At 42.0% G+C, this 14,840-nt stretch overlaps 1 pseudogene across 1 annotated transcript; it reads left to right on the top strand.

Moving 5' to 3' along the window:
• The first annotated feature begins 4,504 nt into the window (after positions 1-4,504).
• LOC309863931 (large ribosomal subunit protein uL23 pseudogene) lies at positions 4,505-4,986 on the top strand (annotated as a pseudogene). The gene has a single exon. The product of its transcript is annotated as a large ribosomal subunit protein uL23 pseudogene (transcript).
• The last annotated feature ends 9,854 nt before the right edge of the window (positions 4,987-14,840 follow it).

Raw genomic sequence — 14,840 nt, 5'->3', positions numbered from 1 at the left:
ACCTCAAGGTGCTGATTGGATTTCAGAGAGAGGGACTTCTTTGTCCATAAATGCAGGCAGCCGAGGCTAAAGGAGTCCTCTCTGTTCCTCCAGCAGAACAGAGCCTTGCACTTCATACGACAATAACGCTGAGAGCTAACATTTATTGAGTCCTTACCCTGTAGTAAACCCTGCGCCAGGTATTTATACACTGCCTCGTGCATTCATCACAACAAACCTGTAAGCTGGTACTAGTTTATGACTTTCATTTTATAAACAAGAGTGCTAAGGCAAGGACACAGGTGAGTTCAAATTCCTGGTTAGAGACACCTGGAATTGAGCCCAAGTCTGTCTGGCTTTACAAGCTTCTCACTCTCTCTCATTGCCTTAGGTTGGAGTTGAGTGAATTGGAGCAGAGCACTTTCTCTCTCACTCCCTACCCTACTCCTGACCCGCTAGGTCTCTGCCATTGGAGGCTCTGGGCCTTTTCTTGGTTGTCCTGCTCTGAGTCCTGCGGCCTCAGGCTATTCATTTTTTCTTCTTGCAGTTGAGATCTCAGCACGCAATTATTACTGCTGTCTGGTGACCTGGGCTATAACTGTCCCCTCTTAGAAAACACAAGGGGAGTATAAGTTTCTTAAGGTTCTGTGCTAATGCCGCTTGGCACTCTTTAGCTAAGGGGACATGAGTCCATGGATGTCCTCTTTCTAGCTCTAATTTTGGAAGTACTGTGAGTAAGAATGTAGCCTATCGGATTGGAAGTCTACTTTATATCCAAAAGGATAAGGCTGTCCTTTGTTTGCTTGCTCTGGGCAGAGACTACAAACAGCAGGAGTGATAGTTACATGAAGATGTAATCCTATAGGAAGAGCTAGGTGGCCACTGGTTTGCACATTAGCTGTGAGAAGTCTGGAATATCCTAGCAGGTTACTAGGACTTCTGTTGCATGAGGACCCCTCAGGGTCTTGGAAAAACAGGGAAGTGAATTTTGAGAAGTTAAAAGCTCCTAGACCATCAAGATGAGGACTCTCAAAGATGTGATGAAGGCTTCCTTCAGTTTATGGGGACATAGGTACCCTGCGAAGCCAATCATGTACCATGTCTTGAATGAGGGAAGGAAAACTGGTCCCTAAAGAAGAGCTCAAGGGGTGCCTGGGTGACTCAGTCATTAAGTGTCTGCCTTCGGCTCAGGTCATGATCCCCAGGTCCTGGGATCAAGTTCCATGTCAGACTATCTGCTCAGCAAGGAGTCTGTTTCTCCCTCTCCCTCTCTACTCTCTCTCTCTCTCTCTGCTCCCCCACTCTCAAATAAATAAATAAAATCTTAAAAAAAAATTCTCAAGGTCAATAGATGAGAAATCCCTATTACTTGCCCACATTTGTCTAGATCTGGGAAATTTTTCCCAAGTTCCTCCAAAAGGAGCAGGCTACCTTTCAAAGAAAGCTCAAAGAAAAGAATAGCCAGTATAATGCCAAGCCACAGGAAGTAAGACCAAAAAAGCATTTTGCTGGTGAGGAAGAGACTCTTCTTCAGCATTAAGGATCACTGAAGTAAAAGAAGAGGGAGTAGAGAAGCAGGTTCCAGTGACAGGGAAGTAACAGCCACAAAGCCAGGCCACCAGGAACCAGAACAGGCAATGTTAACCGCAGCCGTATTGAGAAAGCTTCAGAAGCTCGATCGAGATCTTGTCACCAAGAGACTTCCTTGGAAAACTCTGTCTAAGCTAGTGCAGTTGTCCCCAAGGACAGGGAGGTCTGGGAAGATACGAGATACCTAGTATTATGGGTTGAATTGTGCCCCTCCAGAATTTATTTGTTGAAGTCCTAACCTAACCCCCACCCAGTACCTCAGAATGTGACCTGATATGGAGATAGGGTTTTACAGAAGTCCTCACCCAAGTTAAAGTTATTAAAGTCATTAGAATGGGCTCTAATCTAGTGACTGTTGTCCTTTTAAGAAGGGAACTTTGGACACAGACATGCAGGGAGAATGGCATGTGAACATGAAGGTGGAAACCAGAATGATGCTTCTACAAGCCAACGTATTATAAAAGTATGAGCAAATCATCTCAAGTTAAGCGAACGGCATGGAACTAACTTTTTCTTTCAGGTCCTCAGAAGGCACCAGCCCTGCCAATACCTTGATCTTAGACTACTAGCTTCCACACTGTAAGACTAAAAACTTGTGTTGTTTAAGTCACCCAGTTGTGAGTCTTTGTTGTAGTGGCCCCAAGCAACTAACATATCCAGGAAAAACCTCAGAGCACCAGTATCAGAACATTTCAGTTCTAATATCAGGGAACCAAAGGATGGCAGGTCCCACTATCATGATAATGTTATGCCCCTTAAATTTGTGTTCTCCATCCAGACCATGTTCTGGTGAATCACTAGATTGACCTCTCTCCTGTGGCATGAGTGTAAATCCTATGAAACACTCTATGCACAAATGTTCATTGAAAGACCACTTACAGGCAACCACTATATGCCCAACGACTTCGCAGATTTCTTTTTTTTTTTTTTTAAAGATTTTATTTATTTATTTGACAGAGATCACAAGTAGGCAGAGAGGCAGGCAGAGAAGGAGGGGGAACAGGCTCCCCACTGAGCAGAGAGCCTGATGTGGGGCTCAATCCCAGGACTCTGGGGTCATGACCTGAGCCCAAGGCAGAGGCTTTAACCCACTGAGCCACCCAGGTGCCCTGTCCTTGCAGATTTCAAAACATGACAAATCAAATGAAATTAAATACTCTGTCATCTCTTTTTAAAAATATTTTAATGAATAGATGTATTGAAATCCATCTCCAACATTGCTGCCCTGGCCAGCTCTCCAGAGGGGAGGGGGGGTGGAGAGAACTGACTCAGCAATCAGGGCATTCAACAGGGTGTCCTTTGTCTCAATGAGAACATGGTTCCTGTATGGACTATTTTCTGGAATGCACTAAATGCTGCAGGATTTCCCTTTCCAGAGTAGAAATCCTGTATGGAAAAATCATCAGGATAATCATGGCCTCTCTTGCTTGGCTTTCCCTTAGAGGTGAGATTGGAGCAGAGACTCATTCGTCCATTTTATCTAGTTTTGTTGGATTCCACTAGAGCATATAAAATTCTTGTTTCTGAGGAACATTTTCTTGCCTCTGTTGTACAGTTTAGGAATACAGAAGAGGATGGTGGTTGGACATAGCCTTGAAAAATAACGCTCATTATGGCTAATTTCAAACATAGTCTACAGGAGATAGACTAGAACAATAAACCTGAATGCACTAGTAATGTAGCCGCAACAATGACAAACTCTTGCCTGCTCTGGTTTCATTTATGCCTTCTGCTTCTCCTTCCCCACACTGGAATATACTAAACCAAATGCCAGCTATGGGATTTCATCCACAAAGACTGCAGTCTATACCTCTAAGAGAGAAAGACCCTAAAACAATTATCATGAAACCATGACTGCATCTTGATCACCCACAATTCTAAACATCATTTATTGTCTAGTCAAGGTTCAAGTTGCCTTGATTTGTCTCATAGTTTTTTTAAAAAGTTGATTCACTTGAGAATCCAAAAAATGCCCATGTATGTGCATTTGTTGATATGTACTGACTTTCTGTGAAGTTCTAAGTTCTCCTCTCCCTTCTATTTCCTTGGAATGTATTCAAGTCTCTGGTTTTGATAATGGCACCCCCCTGGTGGTGTTACCATGTTCCCCATGCCTTCATATTCCTGAAATATTAGATTTAGGTGCTCGATCTGATTCAGGTTTAATATTTTGGCGAGGTCACTTTATATAAAGATGGTGTTGAATCTTCCATCAGGAGGCACATCCTGTTCAGTTCTCCCCTGCGATGGTGGCTGCAGATAGCCAAAACCTAGATCTTATTTCGTTTGAGATTTGCCAAATGGTCATATTCTAATTCTATTATTCCTTGAGTGTGAGGGTACAGCTCACACAGGAAAGACAGATTCAAGTTTTGACTCATTTTAGAATAACTGGTTTACTAATATCTTCCAATGAGGACCGGTGACTTTACTTTAAAATATTTCATTATTGGGATGCCTGGGTGGCTCAGTGGGTTAAGCTGCCTTCAGTTCAGGTCATAATCTCAGGGTCCTGGGATCAAGTCCTGAGTCAGGCTCCTTGTTCAGTAGAGAGCCTGCCTCTCCCTCTGTTTGCTGCTCTCCCTGTTTGTGAGTGCTTTCTCTCTCTGACAAATAAATAAATAAAATCTTAAAAAAAAAATGCGCACACACACACACACAAAAGTTCCATTATGAACTCACATGACTTTCTAATTTATTTAATATATTTATATATTTATTTAATTCATTGTTGGTATTAGTACTCAAACTGTCCCATCATTGGCTATTTGGAGCTGTTTCAATTTGGTTCTTGAATCTTGGACATAAGCTTTTTAACTGCTTTTGGGAAAAGGGCACAAACCCTTACCAGAACTTTCACTCTTGGATCAGTGGTATCCAAACTTCTTTGATTATGAACTCCCATTAGAAAACATTTTCAACCCCTTTTACGAAGATGGCGCCGAAAGCTAAGAAGGAAGCCCCTGCCCCTCCCAAAGCCAAAGCCAAAGCCAAAGCAAAGGCTTTGAAAGCCAAAAAAGTGGTGCTGAAAGGCGTCCACAGTCACAAAAAAAAGAAGATCCGCACATCACCTACTTTCCGGGGACGCAAGACTCTGCGTCTCCGAAGGCAGCCCAAATACCCTCAAAAGAGCGCCCCCAGGAGAAACAAGCTTGATCACTCTGCCATCATCAAGTTCCCCCGACTAATGAGTCAGCCATGAAGAAAATAGAAGACAACAACACACTTGTGTTCATTGTGGATGTCAAGGCCAACAAGCACCAGATCAAACAGGCTGTGAAGAAGCTCTATGACATTGATGTAGCCAAGGTCAACACCTTAATCAGGCCTGATGGAGAGAAGAAGGCATTCGTTCGGCTGGCCCCTGACTATGATGCTTTGGATGTTGCCAACAAAACTGGGATCATCTAAACTGAGACCAGCTGGCTAAATCTAAATACAGTTTCTTCATGATAAAAAAAAAAAAAGAAGAAGAAAACATTTTCAAGCATGAATCCCCTCTATATGCTTATTTATAAATTATACACACATCCTAGGAGTTAATATGTTAGATACATAACAAAACTCCAAATGGAAATCTTGGATGTTGAGAAAGAGCTGAGATAAACAATGTTTTAAAATGATAGTCGCCTAGGAGGTCATTAGACATAGCTCTCTTAGCCAACCCAACAGGGAGTTTGGAGGGGCAAGAATCTCGGCCATGGCAGAGCTCCACGTTTGCTGGCTGAGGAGCCAGGAATCCTAGAAGAGACCAGGCTGCTGGCCTACAGCACCGCAGCCTGGAGAGCTCAGCCCTGCTTCCTGCCAAGCGCTTGGCCATGAGCAGGACAGAGATGCCAATAGTGTCCTGGCAGCCCACCAAGCTCTTTCACCATCCTGCAATCTGGCAAGCAGTCCTCGTGGGACCAATGTTCAGCAAGGGGGCATGCAGGCTAGCTCCACAGATACAGAAGTAGAATCATGTCTGCTTTCTTTCTAGGAAGGAGAACTCTGAAGCTGCAAAAGTTGAACTCCCTTTAAAAGGGCAATCAGCTTCAATTAAAAAAATTGATAAAGCAAATAACTGTAAAAAGACCTTTTCAGAGCACCTGAGTGGCTGAGTTGGTTAAGCGTCTGCCTTTGGCTCAGGTCATGATCCCAGGGTCCTGGGATCGGGTCCCATCTTGGGTTCCTTGCTCAGCTTCTCCCTCTCCTTTTCCCTTTTTTTTGTGCGCTTGTGCTCTCTCTCTCTCTCATTCACTGTTGAATAAATAAATAAAATCTTTTTTTTTTAAATGACATTTTCATTGGCTTTCTGTGCCGATAAAACCAAAGGATGAATATTAATGACTCAGGCTGCTACACCAGTGACTTGGTTAAGTAACCTGTTTAAGACCAGCTCTGAGGTAGAGATTTGGCTCCATCCTAAGTAGCGGGTTCCCTCAGCTATGATATTCAGTATAAGTTGTGAGGACGCCTTACTGCCCAATTGTTTTGATACCCATCTAAATGGCAGAACTTTGTGCTTGTCAATAACTCTGAAAGGTGGCTGGAAAATTACAGAACATCTAAAAGTAAGGCAGGTGTTGGAAGTACTGATGGTTTATGTCAGGACCTGTCCTTAATCTCCTCAAAGTATCTGAACATAAAATTGGCTCCAAAATTTCCAACATAAAAACCCCATCTTTTGTTCTCCAAAACAATAAAAAAAAACATCAGAATAGCATTTGGCTTTTGAAGTGATGGCTATTATTCCCTCTCTCTTGTGAAAAGCTCAAAAGCAAATTTGAATAAAATAAAATGTGCTCTTCTGACAGTTTCTAAACTTAAATATAGAATTTTGCTCATAATTTGCAATTGTAGCAAGAAAGTTAAGAGGAAGAAGACCTCAGAGTAAGATAATCTTTTTTTTTTGTTAAGATTTTTTAAAATTTTTTATTTATTTTTTTATTTATTTGACAGAGATCACAGGTAGGTAGAGAGGCAGGCAGAGAGAGAGGAATGAAAGCAGGCTCCCTGCTGAGCAGAGAGCCCGATGCAGGGCTCGATCCCAGGATCATGACCTGAGCTGGAAGCAGAGGCTTTAACCCACTGAGCCACCCAGCCACCCCTGAGTAAGATAATCTTTAAGAGGAAGTAGAAATTTCTGAATGGTTCATCATCTGAGGTCATTCCTGTGAGTTAAGGATTGCTGATCCTAGGAGAATATAAATATGCCTGGAGAGCGGAACATCATGTTGCTAATATTTTGTGTATAAGTCGTGTTTTTCTACTGATTGATGGGACCCAGGCAGAGACGCTGAAACTTTTGAGTGTCTTTTCAAAGAATGGGAAAATTTCTCGCCTACTGACTTCTTTTCTTTTTTCCCCCTAATTATTTTTTTTAGCATCTTAATTTTATTTTTTTCATATTCCAAGATTCACTGTTTATGCACCACACCCAGTGCTCCATGCAATATGTGCCCTCCGTAATACCCACCACCCACCCATCCGCTCACCCCTCTCCCCTTCATAATCCTCAGTTTATTTCCCAAAGTCCACAGTCTCTCATCTTTCGTTCCCCCTCCGATTCCCCCCACTCACTTTTCCTTTCCTTCTCCTAATATCCTCTGTGTTATTCCTTATGCTCCACAAGTAAGTGAAACCATATAATTGACTCTCTCTGCTTGCCTTATTTCACTCCTACTGACTTATTTTCTATATGAGAACTTAAGCCCTATTTTTGTAACCCCAAACACTCTTACTGAAAAATAAAATATGACCAATTTTAGGATCCATACAAGACATTAACCAGAAGTTCAGTTCACAAAACTGGGGCAGGGGGAAGGCCCAGAGTGAAACCTAAAGAGCCTTTATTCCATCACAACCACCTTCACCTGAAGGAGGCTTGGCTGGCCCCTCGGTTGTGTGATATTAACCCACCCCTCTCACGGCTTCATTTATAAAGTGCCTTGGGATTCTAAATGATTTTTCTACAAACGCTCAGCATCATCAATTTGTTTTTAAAAAGAGAGAGAGAGAGACAAATAGATTACATCATCATGGAAAAATCTTCCTTTCCTTTTGACTTCTCAACTGGATTAAGTGCTTAGAGGCCCCAAGAAAAGACAACAGTGCTCTTTCTATTATGTAAACAAGCAAAAAAAAAACCTTCCAAACTATATAAAATATTTGTAGGGAGTCCAGTAAAGGATTTCTATTTCCCATGATGACTACTTCAATTTCAAAATTTTTGTTTTCAGATACTGAATACGAACTTTTTCAGAAAAGAGGTTAGCATGTGCTTCTCTTTTGCCCATGCTGGGCTTTTCCCCTCTGCAGACCCCATCCACATATTTTCATCACAAAAGACAATTTGCTCCAGGAAGCCGGCTCAGGTTCAAGATTGCAGTTTCTTGGGAACAGGTTTACGAGTTAATAAATTGGTCTTTATTAAGCATTTGCTAATGCTGCAGGGAACGCCGAGACCTATGAGCACTGAGATGGTATGACATTCAGAGAGTTTATAATCTAGTAGAGAAAGACCACTTATGTTTAAAAAAAAAAAAAAAAATGAGGCAACAACCAAATGTCAGTTGTTGGGCACGGTGTATCTGGAATTGAGGGCCTGGGAGGCCCTTTGGAAGGAAGTTGGACTTGGGGTTGTGTTTTTTATTACTTACATTTTATTGTCTATTTTAAGTAAATAATGTATTCCCAAGGTTCAAAATTGCAAAGAGTTCCTTTTCTCCCCTGCCCTTTGACTGCAACTTCCCTTCTCGAGGCAATCAACCTGAGTGGCTTTTGCTTATTTTTTCCAAGCTGTTTTATGCATATATGTAAGTAAATATGATAACTCTTTCCTCCCCCTTCCGTGTTACAAAAAGGTAGCTACTCTGTGCCTTGAAGCACAGAGTGGTGGTATGGTAGAGTTCTTAAAAGCTGAGGCTCTGGAGCCTTGACTCTGTCCAGTCTTGACTCTGTCCATTTTTACCAGGGTGACCTTGGACAAAAGTCACGGAGTCTGCTCCCTGATCTCTGCAAGGAGGCGAACAGGAGTGCCTGCCTCTTCTGGCTGTGGGGAGGATAAAACAAGCTGACGTCTAGTAAATGCTTAGAGCAGGGCCCAGCATGTAGAAAGCACTCTACTATATGTTAGATTTTTGCTATTTTCACTGAACATATCTTAGAAATCGTTCCATATCAGAACCAATAGAGAAATTTATTTGTTTACAAGTGCTTAATATTTCCTTAAGGGACATGCTGTCTTGTGCTTGGCCTTATGTGATGAAGACTGTTTAGAAAATTAGGAAAACAGTGTCCTAGGGTTTTTAGCTAATAGAAGAGGTAAAATTTTTTGAATGTCCAAATTATAGTTGAATACATGTGCAAGTATAGCCTAATACCAAAACCATCATTTACATTTAGTTCTTACTTTGCGCTTTTTCCTTCCTTGCTCCCATATCCAAACTACATTTTATAGAGTAGTTTTATCAATACATATTGATAGGGGAGGGAAAACCTTTCCTTCCACCTTCTGTGTTTTCAGCTGGGTTAATGTAACAAAGAATAATTAAAAACCAAGTAATCCAAGTTTGTTAGCATATGTATCTTATGTATGCATGGGAGAAACTCAGAAAAAGAGAAACTAAATAAAAAGGGGGGCTTCTACTCCTTCTGTAGTATCTTCCACGCAGAACAACAAATGTGTGAAGAAATGACAGGACCAAGGAGAGCTGTGTTAGCCTTCCAAGGGAGACAAACTGAGGGAAGGAAATACGGAGCGGAAGCTAATGAAATTGATTTGTTGGCAGATTTCTCTGGAGCTGTCTCTGAGCTGATGAGTCTGTAGTCACCTCCAAGAAAAGGGAATTCATATCCTGCCTTTAGGCAGAAAAGTTGGAAGGTAGAGGGTTTCCCCATGTTTGCTGCTGCTTTATTGCCTTCAGCTCAACGTAAAAGCTCAAAGAGGCGTATTTTCGGGTGACATACTCTGGTTTCCTCCTTTGTTACTCAGTTGGGGAACTTTTTTCTTTCAATTGCTTTGATGAGTTGTTTAATATTAATTATTGAATGAAACAGTTTTTTTCTTAAGTAAGTGTTGGGAAAGAGTATGATTGGTGTGTGTATGTGTGTTGTGTGCTCTTCAAGGTGGAACATGTGGAAAGGTGGCTAGTACATGGCAAGCATATTGCCGTATTTCCCTCACACCGGCAATTCTCAAACTATTTTTGGTCTCAGGGTCCATTCTGTTTTTAAAATGTATTGAATGCCTCAGAAAACTTTTGTTTAAATGGGTATATACATCAATATTTACTGTACAAGAAATTCAACCAAGAGAATTTAAAAAAATATTTATCAGTTTGAGGCATCTGGGTGGCTCAGTTGATTAAGAGTTCACCTCTTGATTTTGGCTCAAGTCATGATCTCAGGGTTGTGAGATCGAGCCTTGCATCAAGCTTTGCACTAGACATGAAACCTGTTTAAGACGCTCTCTCTCTTCCTCTCCCTCTGCCACTCAGTCTCTCTCTGTCTCTCAAAAAAAAAAGTTAAAAAATATTAATTCATTCAAAAACAACAGTTTACTTGTTCATGAAGTAAGATAATTTTTATTGTATTATGTTAGTCACCATACAGTACATCATTAATTTTTGATGTAGTGTTCCATGATTCATTGTTAGCGCAGAACACCCAGTGCTCCATGCAATCCGTGCCCTCCTGAACACCCATCACCAGGCTACCTCATCCCCCCACCCCCTCCCTTGTAAAAGTCTTGGTTTCCTGGAGTCCATGGTCTCTTGTGGTTCATGTCCCACTCCGATTTCTCTCCCAATGTAAGTAAGATGTATTTATGAATAATATCTTTTCAAAAAATTTAGTTTGAAGAATGGCATTGTTTTCCATTTTTGTCAATCTCTGGAGTGTCTGGCTTAAAAGAAGACAGCTGGATTCTCCTATCTGCTTCTTATTCCATCTGGTGTGATATCATGTCATGTAGTTTCTGGCAATTTCCACTGTACAGTCATTAGTGTATGAGAGTGAAGCAAGCAAATAACTTCTTCGTGTTGTTATGAAAATTGTTTTCACCTCAAGGACCTTAGTGGAAGGTTTTTTTTTGGCCCCAAATCTCTTCTCTGGGGGAGACTTTGAGCTCATGTCTTACAAGACCACGTGTAAGTCATAGCATACCACTAAAAATCTATCCTGTTTTACAGGAGTACCTTTGAAAGAGAGTCAACAACTGTCCCAGTTTAATAAAATATTTACCAGATAAAGCAGCTGGAGCCTCAGAAGTGTGAGGCTGGAAAAAATGGATACGAGGCCAGAGAAAAAAAGGAATGTTTATATGTATAGTTAACAGTTACTCCCAAAGCCTTAAAGAATGTATCTAACACCGGATTTACAAAATCTTCACTATGGCCGGACTACTCTGAAAATTGACCCACTAAAACACCCTGGAGTTGCTCTAGCAATCAAGGGAACAGTCCTCTGACCACATTTTTCTTGAATGGCAGCAGAGTTTCCACTGTTTTCCTAGACAACAACAGTTAGTCATTAAGGGCTCTTCTAGGGCAGAACGTGGTCTCACAGTCCTGCCCAAACCAGTGGTTTAATTTAAAGTAATTACATAGTGGAAACCCAGTACTGTGTTTAAATGATACTGCTCCTAGCCACAGAATTTGGGAATTGGTGACTGCACCTCCAGGAAAGGTCTAACTTTGGTTAATGTATAAATTACATAAAGCTTATTTGAGGAACAAAAGAGTTAGTAGGTTTTTGTTGAACGTTGGTTCTTGAGGTTAATTGCATACTTTCTCAGTGAGGCAAAAAAATAAAATATATTAAAAACCAGAGAAAATTCCTCACGGCAGAATCCCTCTTTTCCCACCCTCCAGGAGTTCTCTCAGATTGTTTCTATTCCTATTCAGTCATGTGTAATTTTACCCTGTCAGTGTCATACAGAAGATATGTGATTGATAGGTATCCAGTGCTGGTCCTGGGCATTACTGAATGTATGTATGTACCTAGTGGTACAGTCCTTTGCAACTAAAGAATGGGGGGCAGGGTGGGGTAGGGGGAAGGTAAAGGAGCCTGCTTTCCAAACCTAGGACAAAGTAACAATAAGCCTTGTGGGGATCAAATAAATAAACACATGCAAAAGAAACCTACAAAATTCTAAACTGTTTCATCATCCACAAATGTTTATTGAAGCCCCACGATGCGTTCTGCCAAGCGGTTATCAAAGTGTTCTGTGCTTGGCAAGGTGCAGTGTGTGTCAAGGTATGAAGTACCTTCCAGCGCTGGATTTTATACTCTAGTTGGAGAGATAAGCACATAGGTAATATTAGCTCAGATCAGAAGTGTGGGGGAACATTTCACAAAGGCTGAGAGATCCCTTCTTCTATAGACAGACTGACTGCATTCCCTCAAAACTCTTGTGTTGAAACCAATTCCCAATGTGATGGTATTTGGAGGTGGGGCCTTTGGAAGGTGATTAGGTCATGAGGGTGGAAACCTTATGAATGGGCTTAATGCCTTTGAAAAGGGACCCAAAAGAACTCCCTAGCCCCTTCTGCTGTGTGAGGGCACAGTGAAAAAAATGGCTTTCTGGGGACCAGGAAGCATGTTCTCACCAGACATAGAATCTGCCTGTCAGCACCTTGATCTTGAATTTCCCAGCTTCCAGAAGCATGAGAAATAAATTTTTGTTTATTAGCCACCCAGTCTATGATATTCTGTTGGCGCAGCCTAAATGTACTAAGACAACTTTTGTCTGGAATTGCCCCAGGAAGCTTTGTGGCTATGGTGTGATATGAGTACTCAATGTCTGGAAGAATATGGTCCATATGATACTAACACCAATATTATCATGTATTATTTTCTGGCCTGAAACTGGGTTTGTGGTTATAGTAAATGTTTAAAGTATCTGGTATAAACTTCTTTACTCTTTTCCCACAAAAATTTAAAGAAGAAGAGAACCACAAAATTTCCACTGTGAAATTTTTTAATGAGTTAACTGTAAATGATTCAAAAACATAAGGATTTTATTTCCCTTAAAATATACAAAGATCCCTGACCAAGGGGAAAACATGAGGTCCCAGTGCAGCTTGCTATTTGCCAGAGGAGGCATGTGTGGGCAGAGAGTGAATTGGGGGTAGTGGGGGTGGATCATTTGACATGGTTGGATCCTGGCATGGTTTTCTCTTTGCCACATGTTGAGCCAATTGCTGTCAAGGACACTTTTTGTTAGTGAGTCAACTGATAGTTCGTCCTGTTTTGTTTGGTTAAACATAATTCTAAGGAAAGAAACTGTACATTATTTTTTAAAGATTTATTTATTTAGTTGAGAGAAAGAAAGAAAGCAGGGGAGGGGCAGAGACCGAGGGAGAGAGGGAATCTCAAGCAGACTCCCCACTGAGCCTGACTTGGGGCTCCATCCCATGACCCTGAGGTCATGACCTGAGCCCAAATCAAGAACCAGATGCTTAACTGACTGAGCCACCCTGGTGCCCCAAGAAACTGGACATTATTAATTATAAATTTCCCAGAAATATTTTTTTTTAAAGATTTTATTTATTTATTTGTCAGAGAGAGAGCGAGCGAGAGCGAGCACAGGCAGACAGAGTGGAAGGCAGAGTCAGAGGGAGAAGCAGGCTCCCTGCGGAGCAAGGAGCCCGATGTGGGACTCGATCCCAGGACGCTGGGATCATGACCTGAGCCGAAAGCAGCTGCTTAACCAACTGAGCCACCCAGGCGTCCCTCCCAGAAATATTTAATGGACTCGATTCTGTTTTTGGTTTTGTGCAGTGAAGAATCTAGCCTTCACTCCCAAGAGAGGTCTGGCCTTTGTCCTCAGCTTCATGATAGGAGTGTTTTTGTTTGCCTGAGGGCTCTGCCGCAAACAGATAGTCACAACTTGATAGGGGTTGGGGATTTGAGCCTTGTGATAACAGGTGAACTCCCGAGGGGCTAGAACCCAAGATCTCCCACTGGATGGGACCCTAACAGAGACTCTGGACCCCAAGGCTTGGGTAAACCTCCTTGGTTGGCAATACTCACTGCATATTTTGTCACATCAATGCCAAGAAAGTGGCAGTATCATGGGTTCATGGGGAGTTCATTTTGTACTCAATCTTGACTTCTGCCCTGGGTACTTCTTCCCTTAACTGATTCCAATCAATATCCATCAGTTGTGTTACAGCCTGACCAGGGCATAACAGCTTTCAGTGAATTGTGTGAGTTTAGCTAATGATCAAACCCAAGGGTAGTTACAGGTACTAGGTACCCCCGAACTTGCAACTGGTGTCAGAAGTGAGGGTAGCCTGTGTGCACACTGTTCTAACTTCTCAGTTGGCTAAACTCTCACAGGTATAAAGGCACATTAGTACGTCCTGCAAAACTCCCTGAGTTCAGCTTTACTGCCTGAAGGCTGTCCATCCTGGCCTATCCTAATAAAGTACAGGCTAGGATTTTTCTCCCAACATTTGGGTCAGGAGAAATCACATTAAAATAAAGATTAAGGACAGTTTGGGAAAAGAGGGCGCATACATACATAGAGATGTCCGTTGGGCTTTTGGCTTTCAGCTCAGAGGGGGAGGTGAGGATGCAACTGTCTTTGGTCACCCTGATTCTGGGCTCATCTGACACCAGCTGCCTCCACCCTACCACACCAGGTCACCCCAACAGGATCAAAGTCGTGTACCTGAGGTGACCACGGGAAAGTCCGTGCCTGTCTGCCCTGGCTCCCAAGATCAGGAGTGTGATCTTGTATGAGCCTGAGTCTGTCTCCCAGAAAGGTTGGTGATGATCTCACCAAGACAACCAGTGATTGGAAGGGTCTGAGGATAACAGTGAAAATGACCTTTCTGAACAGACAGGCCCTGATTGAAGTGATACTTTCTCCCTCTGCCTGATCATGAGAGCCCTCAAGAAACTGCCAAGAAACAGGGAGAGGCAGAAAAACATTCAACACAGGGGAAATACCACTTTTGATGGGATTGTCAACGTTGCCTTGACAGGTGCAGCACTGATCTTTAGCCAGAGAATTCTCTGGAACCATTAAAAAGATCCTGGGGACTGCCCAATCTGTGGGCTGCCACGCTGATGGCTGATAACCTCAACACTGGTGCCATGGAATGCCCCACTAGTTAAGAACGACAAAGGAAAATAGTTCAGTAAAGGATCTTTGATGATCCCCCCAAAAGATGTCCATTGAAGTATTTATCACAAGAGTGAATAGAGAACTGATTATATAAATTATGATATTCCACAGAGTGGATACTATTTCAAAAATTAGATGTATATGTACTAAT

The sequence above is a fragment of the Mustela nivalis genome, assembly GCF_964662115.1.
Source record: "Mustela nivalis genome assembly, chromosome: 1".
Taxonomy (NCBI): domain Eukaryota; kingdom Metazoa; phylum Chordata; class Mammalia; order Carnivora; family Mustelidae; genus Mustela; species Mustela nivalis.
Note: the sequence above shows the minus strand (reverse complement) of the source record. Positions and strands in the feature narration are given on the sequence as shown.